Here is a 10,000-nt window from a genome sequence, read left to right as displayed (position 1 = left end):
AGTTCCAATACTTACTTGGTACTGGGTTATTTCAGTCAATACCCTGAGCCCCCGCAAATTCCAATGCAGACTCCGTTTAACCCATTGATACCTGATGCCGCATTTGCGTGTATATCCCTCATTTGTGTGTGTATCCCTTTAAGACCGCGAACCGCGTGACGCGGTCTTAAAGGGATACACACACAAATGCTGCATCAGGTATCAATGGGTTAACAAGGCCATACTTTTTCATACATGTAGCAATCATGCAAAAAAGTACTTTCCTGGCTTAAACAGACAGTTGTTGCCCTTCGAAACAGACTATTCGTGTTCTTGCGTAGTTTCCAATACCGAGGAGTTTTTGTCATGTCCGTGCCTGTCTTTTCAATTGAAAATGGCCGTTGTTGTTCTCCCACTTCCCAGCAGGGAAACAGCGCCCTCTCTGCTGTGGCTACAGGTGGAAACCCGTAATTACACATCTGGAAGAACAGACATTACAGGCTCTGGCATGACAAAAACGGCTCAGTATTGAAAACTACGCAACATTCAAGAACACAAATGTTCGATTCGATGGAAAACATGATGCTTAAGGCAAGTACTGTTGTTTTGTGATTGCTACATGTATGAAACATTAGGGTTAAATGGAGCCCGTAGTGGAATTTGCGGGTGCTCAGCTGAGACGCTGATTAGCAAATGAAGGCTCAGTTCTGGGGCTAATCCAGGCCTAGCCAGGAGACACCTGGAGGGTCCACTTCATTTTGGTCACTTTTTCATTTTTCTCCATCACACGTGTGACTTTCACTGCTCGTCATCTGCTCACTTTCCCTCCTCAACTTAGTCTGCAGTATGTCCCTCTTTCTCCCTCTCTTTCTCTCTCTCTTTCTCCCTCTCTTTCTCTCTCTCTTTCTCCCTCTCTTTCTCTCTCTTTTAGATCATTTCTTCCCGTGTATCTCCATCTCACCTCCTCTGCCTTGCTTCCCTTTTTACCTCCTCCTCCTCCTCCTCCTTTCTCTCTCTCTCTCCTTCCATCTCTCCGTGTTCTGCTCCTCCCAGCCTCCCTGGGCTCCCTGGGCCCTGCGCTGCCTGTCGCCATCCAGGCTCCCCCCTGAGCGCCTCCCCCTGTCCCACTGACGCCACACGCTGCTCCCATCCCCCGAAAACCACTTCAAACAGCCAGCGCCATCAAAGCCCCACGGTCGGCCAGTCAGCCAGCCAGCCAGCCAGCCAGCCAGCCAGCCAGCCAGCCAGGCAGCCAGCAAGTCAGCCAGCCAGCCAGCCAGCCTTCTGCTTCGACTTAAAATTACTCTGGTCCCAGTCGCAGGGCTGCTTTCCTCTTCTGATACACATCAAAGATCCTCTTAAACTCCCCAAGTTTGCTTTTTAAACCTTTCTTCTTGTTGAGTCTTTTTTTATATACATTATTCCACTGGTTGAGGTTTCACTCTCTCTCTCTCTCTCTCTCTCTCTCTCTCTCTCTCTCTCTCTCTCTCTCTCTCTCTCTCTCTCTTTCTCTCTCACACACACTCACACACTCACACACACACACACACACACACACACACACACACAGACACACACTCTCTCTCTCTCTCTCGCTCTCTCTCTCCCTCGCCATCATTTTTCTTCTCCAACTGGGCCGGTGTCAGTAATGACATGCACACACTCTCTCGTGTGGTTCTGCTGCCTTTGCAGTTTTCGCAGTGACTTTAATTAGTTGCTTTTTCAAGGCGTTGGCTAAGGCTTCACATGCACGCCGCACACACACACACACACACACACACACGCATGCATGCATGCGCGCACACACACACACATGCACACACTAATGTAGGCTACAACCTGCATCTAAAGAACACACAGAGGTGTGTAAGTTAATATGTAATATGCAAGAGAAAGATGGAGAGAGAGAGAGAGAGAGAGAGAGAGGGATGGACAAGAGGGACGGAGAGAGAGCACAGACAAGAGGGATGGTGAGAGAGCAGAGACAAGAGGGATGGAGAGAGAGCAGAGACAAGAGGGATGGAGAGAGTGCAGAGACAAGAGAGATGGAGAGAGAGCAGAGACAAGAGGGAGGGAGAGAAAGCAGAGACAAGAGGGATCGAGAGAAAGCAGAGACAAGAGGGATGGAGAGAGAGAGCACAGACAAGAGGGATGGAGAGAAAGCAGAGACAAGAGGGATGGAGAGAGAGAGCACAGACAAGAGGGATGGAGAGAAAGCAGAAACAAGAGGGATGGAGAGAAAGCAGAGACAAGAGGGATGGAGAGAAAGCAGAGACAAGAGGGATGGAGTGAGAGCAGAGACAAGAGGGATGATGAGAGAGAGCAGAGACAAGAGAGATGGAGAGAGAGCAGAGACAAGAGGGATGGAGAGAGAGCAGAGACAAGAGGGATGGAGAGAGAGAACAGAGACAAGAGGGATGGAGAGAGAGCAGAGACAAGAGGGATGATGAGAGAGCAGAGACAAGAGGGACAGAGAGAGAGCACAGACAAGAGGGATGGAGAGAGAGCAGAGACAAGAGGGATGGAGAGAAAGCAGAGACAAGAGGGAAGGAGAGAGTGCAGAGACAAGAGGGATGGAGAGATAGCAGAGATGAGGGATGGAGAGAAAGCAGAGACAAGAGGGAAGGAGAGAGTGCAGAGACAAGAGGGACGGAGAGAGAGCAGAGACGAGAGGGATGGAGAGAGAGCAGAGACGAGAGGGACGGAGAGAGAGCAGAGACGAGAGGGATGATGAGAGAGCAGAGACAAGAGGGATGATGAGAGAGCAGAGACAAGAGGGAAGGAGAGAAAGCAGAGACAAGAGGGATGGAGAGAAAGCAGAGACAAGAGGGAAGGAGAGAGAGCAGAGACAAGAGGGAAGGAGAGAGAGCAGAGACAAGAGGGAAGGAGAGAGAGCAGAGACAAGAGGGATGGAGAGAGAGCAGAGACAAGAGGGATGATGAGAGAGCAGAGACAAGAGGGATGGAGAGAGAGCAGAGACAAGAGGGATGGAGAGATAGCAGAGACAAGAGGGACGGAGAGAGAGCAGAGACGAGAGGGACAGAGAGAGAGCAGAGACAAGAGGGATGGAGAGAGAGCAGAGACAAGAGGGATGATGAGAGAGAACAGAGACAAGAGGGACAGAGAGAGAACAGAGACAAGAGGGACGGAGAGAGAGCAGAGACGAGAGGGACAGAGAGAGAGCAGAGACGAGAGGGACAGAGAGAGAGCAGAGACAAGAGGGAAGGAGAGAGAGCAGAGACAAGAGGGATGGAGAGAGAGCAGAGACAAGAGGGATGATGAGAGAGAACAGAGACAAGAGGGACAGAGAGAGAACAGAGACAAGAGGGACGGAGAGAGAGCAGAGACGAGAGGGACAGAGAGAGAGCAGAGACAAGAGGGACAGAGAGAGAGCAGAAACAAGAGGGAAGGAGAGAGAACAGAGACAAGAGGGATGGAGAGAGAGCAGAAACAAGAGGGAAGGAGAGAGAACAGAGACAAGAGGGACAGAGAGAGAACAGAGACAAGAGGGACGGAGAGAGAGCAGAGACGAGAGGGACAGAGAGAGAGCAGAGACGAGAGGGACAGAGAGAGAGCAGAGACAAGAGGGAAGGAGAGAGAGCAGAGACGAGAGGGACAGAGAGAGAGCAGAGACAAGAGGGAAGGAGAGAGAGCAGAGACGAGAGGGACAGAGAGAGAGCAGAAACAAGAGGGAAGGAGAGAGAACAGAGACAAGAGGGACAGAGAGAGAACAGAGACAAGAGGGACGGAGAGAGAGCAGAGACGAGAGGGACAGAGAGAGAGCAGAGACGAGAGGGACAGAGAGAGAGCAGAGACAAGAGGGAAGGAGAGAGAGCAGAGACGAGAGGGACAGAGAGAGAGCAGAGACAAGAGGGAAGGAGAGAGAGCAGAGACGAGAGGGACAGAGAGAGAGCAGAGACAAGAGGGAAGGAGAGAGAGAACAGAGACAAGAGAACGGAGAGAGAGCAGAGATAAGAGGGAAGGAGAGAGAGAACAGAGACAAGAGGGAAGGAGAGAGAGAACGGAGAGAGAGCAGAGATAAGAGGGAAGGAGAGAGAGAACAGAGACAAGAGGGCCAGAGAGAGAGCAGAGACAAGAGAACGGAGAGAGAGCAGAGATAAGAGGGATGGAGAGAGAGAGCAGAGACAAGAGGGATGATGAGAGAGAGCAGAGACAAGAGGGATGATGAGAGAGCAGAGACAAGAGGGATGGAGAGAGAGCAGAGACAAGAGAGATGGAGAGAGAGCAGAGACAAGAGGGATGGAGAGGGAGCAGAGACAAGAGGGATGGAGAGAGAGCAGAGATAAGAGGGAGGGAGAGAGAGCAGAGACAAGAGAGATGGAGAGAGAGAGCAGAGATGAGAGGGACAGAGAGAGAGCAGAGACAAGAGAGATGGAGAGAGAGCAGAGACAAGAGGGATGGAGAGAGAGAGCAGAGACAAGAGGGATGGAGAGAAAGCAGAGATAAGAGGGAGGGAGAGAGAGCAGAGACAAGAGAGATGGAGAGAGAGAGCAGAGATAAGAGGGACAGAGAGAGAGCAGTGGCAGGATGACACATTAGAAAGGCATCTCTTCCATGTTTGACATCTTCAGAGAGGTCACATGTGGTCACTTGAAATGCTTGGCTTTATCATCAGCTTTCGGGTGGAGTGAAACATGCATGTAATGTCAACGTGCACCAGAGGATGGCGCCCCATCTGTATGTTAAGCAGGCAGTAACTGACTGTCACACGTCTCATAGAGAGGCTGTGTTTTCAAAACCAATTTTATTGGATGAAATCAAAGCGTACGATTAGGTTGGTACAGATACATTGTCCCTCTTTCTTTTGTTAACCTCCTTGTGAATCACTGCTGAGCCCAGTGGCAGTGGATCATTGTCATTAAGCGTAATTTCATTATGTGAATCCTATTAGATAACAGAGACATTTCTCTCTGCTGAAAGTAATTGTCAGTTTGTCATTTTTTTACTGAGTTAAGAATGATTATGATTGTTTATTGACAATGCTGTAGCTACGTAGGAGCGTTTTCCTTATCATTGGCTGTCTGTTGTTTTTTCAGTGGTTCTCAAAGTGGGGACCGGGGACCCCAGGGGTCCTTGAAGGGGTTCTGGGGGGTCCACAGCAAAAAGGAGGATAATGTATTTTCACTATAAATCTATTGCTAAGAATCTGTGACTATTTTGGTCGTGGGTTTCATACACTTTTTGTAATAAAACATCTAAAAGCAAAAATCTTATCAGATGTGGGATCCTGGGACAGAATCGTATCAAATAGGAGGTCCATGGTCTAATTTGTTTCAGTTTAGGGGTCCTTGACGTGAAAATGTTTGAGAACCACTGTTTTAGATCTTAGTGTGGCTTCCTCAGAACTCTCTGTTTTCTTTAGGAATTCCAGCATCTTTTGTTTTATATTTGCTTTTGAGAGCTTGGATTATGACTTTTTGGGCAATGTCCCTTTCAATCACACCACACACACCACACTAAACACCTCTAGAGGATCTCATAAAGATGTTTGAAGTAGACAAAAATCAGTTGGATACCAGGCATATTTGTTTCACCCTCAAAGTAAATCACCCATAGAGAGTCACAGAAAGTCGCAGCTCAAGTTGAACTCACCCGGTCCCACATTTTTATAGCCGTTAAGCTCAAAGAGAAGTTTTATTTAGAGTGTACTCCTATTAAAAAACTTCAGAACCTTTTGTGTTCTCTCGGAGAATGTTTTAATATTCAAAAGGAGCCACTATTGTGCGGTTTTCTTGCGCCGACGTGCAAAATAAAGAGCCACATCAGAAAGCTGGAACGGTCCCCGAGCATTTTCATGTGTCGAGAAAAAAGAGGGAAAACAAATTTGGAGGGGGGAGACGGGGGGGAGACAGGGGGGGAGACGGGGGTATTTATAGAGTGGTGTGAGAGTCTTTTGCAATGACAGGAGTCTAATGAAGTGGAGTTTGCTTTTTGATTCACAGTGCGGTGAGTGCGTGGGTCCCTCTGTGACCGTTACTGCATTCCTGCCCCCGCCCGATGCCTCGCTCGCTCGCTACACGGAAACCAGCTCGTCGGGCCACAGGGGGAGGCGGAGGGCAAAACTCAAAATAACGTGTTCCTCTAACCGAGCTAACCTTTCTCACCAGCATCACGCCTATGTACGGCTCAGCAGATGCACGGATGGCAGGAGACCTACGTAGGCGAGTGTAGCCTATGCAGCACATGTTCCAGTGGATCGCTTTTGCATGTGTATGAAACCCATGGCCAAACATACTCATACATTCTGTCATTGGGTTAGTTATGGATGGTATTATAGTCCAAATCAATTATTCAGTTTTTTCCTGGGGACCCCCCTGGGACCCCCCCGAGGACCCCTGGGGGTCCCCAGACACCTCTTTGATAACTACTGGTGTATACACGCTCAAACACAGATACTACTGTACCTTACTGACTCACCAATAGTAACACATTGACCTACATGACTATCAAATACTGTGGTAGATGAGTCACAATGGTAAATAATGCAACTAAAACCATCATGACATCAGAGGGAAATTCAGCATGACGTTCAATGGTGCAAGACATTTTGCTCATTCGTATTTGATCTGGTAGGGTTGGTGGAAATTGTATTTGGCATATTGAGGCTGTACTGAGCACAGCAGTAACACGGATGAAGAGACACTGAATTGAATGAGACGAGAGGTAGGCTAAGTTGTCACGATGTTACATTTGAGTTTGATAAATTGTGTACATTTTGTATTACGTTTTTGTTATTTTGCATTGCCTTAGAGCAGTGGTTCTCAAAGTGGGGGTCCGGGGACCCCCAGGGGTCCTTGAGCGTGTTTTACAGGGGGTTCCCAGCGAAAAGGGGAACCATTTATTTTCAATATAATTCCATCCTTTAGTAACACAATGACAGAATGTGTGGCTATTTGGACATGGGTTTCATGCACTTTCTGTAATAAAACATGTCAAAGCGAAACAATATTGCATCAGAAGCGGGACCCTGCGACAAAATCTTATCAAATGGGGATCCATGGTCTAATTTGTGGCCCATCAAGTATACTGCGCTTGCACCTTCTGACAGTAGAATAGGTTAAATGAAAATGTATTTTAACACCTTTTTCTGCAGCTGTGTGCAGCCACATCATCTATCTGTCTTTTTGGTAAAGGCTGGTGTGATATAAGGTAGTTTTGTTATATAATGTCATTGTGGTGGTCTACGTCTACAGGACAGGTCCATGGTGTCATATAAGGTAGTTTAGTTATAACGTCATTGTGGTGGTCTACGTCTACAGGACAGGTTTGTTATAAGTCATTGTGGTGGTCTACGTCTACAGGACAGGTTTGTTATAACGTCATTGTGGTGGTCTACGTCTACAGGACAGCTTTGTTATAAGTCATTGTGGTGGTCTACGTCTACAGGACAGGTTTGTTATAAGTCATTGTGGTGGTCTACATCTACAGGACAGGTTTGTTATTAGGGCTGGGCAATATAATCGATACGGCAATATATCGCGATATTTTATTTCCCAATACTGTATCGATACTTGGACGCCAAGTATCGCGATATAAAAAAATAAAAAATAAAAAATTGCAGGCCATGCCATGCCAGGCCTCTGCATCTGGTGATTCCCACCCCTAATCGATACTGTATCGATATTTCCCATATCGATGCGTTCAGTAACACTCAACACTCAGTAGTTTTGACTAAATTTGTCCACTAACTTATCAGTATAAAGTGATGTACATATTATTACACTACCTGGGTGGTACACAGTGTGTTGTATCTTTAGCTCTACTATTTAATTTTGGGTAAATTCTGTAGAATATCGCAATATATATCGCAATATGTATCGCATCGCAATATATCGTGATACAATCGTATCGTTGATTGATTGATTGATTGAAACGATTTATTTCAAACAGTTAAAACAATACATAAAGTGAAAAAAACAGTAAACATAACTAGTCTAATAGACTTCATCAAAAGGAAAATACGTAAACTCAAACATAAAAAAGGCGAACTGTTTGTGTCATTGTGGTGGTCTACATCTAGAACCGGTTTGTTATATGTCATTGTGGTGGTCTACGTCTACAGGACAGGTTTGTTATAAGTCATTGTGGTGGTCTACATCTAGAACAGGTTTGTTATATGTCATTGTGGTGGTCTACGTCTACAGGACAGGTACAGGGTGGTGGCACACGTGCAGTGCAGCAGCAGACAGGAAACCTCTAAGGAAGAGGACAGGAACCACAAAGCAGCTCTGCACACCTCTTCGCTCACACCTTGCCTCCGTTGTGCAAAGATGACAAACTGATTGTCGCATTTTTCTTGTACAAATTAACGATTGTATCTGGCAAGCGACACGCAGTCACAAGTCAAAGTATGTGGGCAGCGAGTTCATGTAGGTATTTTAATGTGTTGTCATTGCTGTCGTGTTCATTTCGTGATGGGGAAACACATACTACACGGTAGATAATTGAACAAAAAAAAAAAACATGTCCCCTTGCTTACTGACTAAGCTCTTCCAAGTGTCATAAGCAAAACTTATAAACCAATCAATTTCTTACAGTATAGCTTAAGATGTGCTTGTTGCAGTTGATAAACAATCACTACAATGATGCACACGGGACCTCTAGGTGCTTTTGGGGCCAACTGACTTGCAGGTATACTGGCACCAATATCATCTGCTTATGCTGTACCTTAGCAATGCAAAGTTCCCAGTCTGTTCACCGTGGAGACTGTCAAGCTAACGTGGCCAACATCATATTATAGGCTGCAAACAAAACACCAAAATAGATGTTTAGAATGGGTCTCGACACCGCAATCTATGAATACATGGGTCTGGTGGAACTCTGAGGGGGGATGAGAGTAGCCTATATACGCCGTGAGGGTGCGTTCACAGTATGTACGTCTCTGCTGTTCACTATACGCTGTGAGTGTGCGTTCACACCATGTGTATGCACGTCTCTGCTGTTCAGCATACTGCACCTCCCATGTTTCAGCGTTTTCTCGCTGCCACTCAAACACACTTGTATAGGCAGACACCTTTTGAACCTGTTGAACCTGGTCTCTAGACCAGTGGTTCTCAAAGTGGGGTCCGGGGACCCCCGCGTGTCCTTGAGGGGGTTCCAGGGGGTACCCAGCAAATTTATTTTCACTATAATTCCATCCATATTAAGTAACACAATGACAGAATGAATGTATGCCTGTTTTGCTCATGGGTTTCAGACACTTTATGTAATAATACATCTAAAAGTAAAAAATCTTATCAGATGGGGGACCCTGGCACAAAGTCTTATCAGATGGGGGTCCGCGGTCTAATTTGTGTCAGTTTAGGGGTACTTGATGTGGAAAAAGTCAGACTCGGGGACCCTTCTCCTGTCCACGTTCACTCTCTGGCTCACACATGCTGCTGGAGTGTCGCCTACATGTTGTGGTTTTAGCACTATCTCACACTACCATGTCAGCTCAGCAGGCAGAATGAATTGTACCGATATGACAATACACAGTCCAATATGATATATATACATGGTTACAACTGACACAAAAGCAGAGGTGTGCAGTGCACATGCAAATGGTGCAAAATATGAGTAGGAGGAGATAGACAGATGTAAAAAAAAAAGAGAGAAAAATGTCAGGGTGTGAAGCTGAAGATAAAGATACCAGCCAGGTCATTCTGCACTCAGTTAAGTGGATTAGCTCGCCCTGCGACATATGAACTGTAAGTCACAGCTTTTATGTTTGCTTGATGATTTTTGCTGTAAATTATTGCAACTTGTTTGACTGTTGGGCTTATCTGACGCTGTTCTGTAGTTCATTGTTTAGTGGTCTGATGTGACGTGTAGATAGAGACTAACTGACGAATAACACCGATGATATCAATCTATTTTCAGATGCCTGGGCCCTTCTTAGAATTTGAAACACTATAGATCTTAGCGTCTTAAAGGCCACAGATCTTAGCGTCTTAAAGGCCATGCTTTGATTCACTCGGGGCTGAAATCTCACTGTGAGAGCTGCTGCTACATATGTGAG

General features: G+C 46.4%; 1 protein-coding gene across 1 annotated transcript in view; it reads left to right on the top strand.

The window, feature by feature from the left end:
* LOC310770751 (zinc finger E-box-binding homeobox 2-like) overlaps positions 1 to 10,000 on the top strand; it is a gene marked incomplete at its 5' end in the record, with an annotated part of 38,448 nt that overhangs the window by 10,947 nt on the left and 17,501 nt on the right. The gene's annotated exons all lie outside the window — the stretch shown is intronic.

Source organism: Poromitra crassiceps (genome assembly GCF_964638095.1).
Source record: "Poromitra crassiceps genome assembly, contig: HAP1_SCAFFOLD_220, whole genome shotgun sequence".
NCBI classification, from domain to species: Eukaryota; Metazoa; Chordata; class Actinopteri; order Beryciformes; family Melamphaidae; genus Poromitra; species Poromitra crassiceps.
This window is presented reverse-complemented; position numbering and strand designations above follow the sequence as displayed.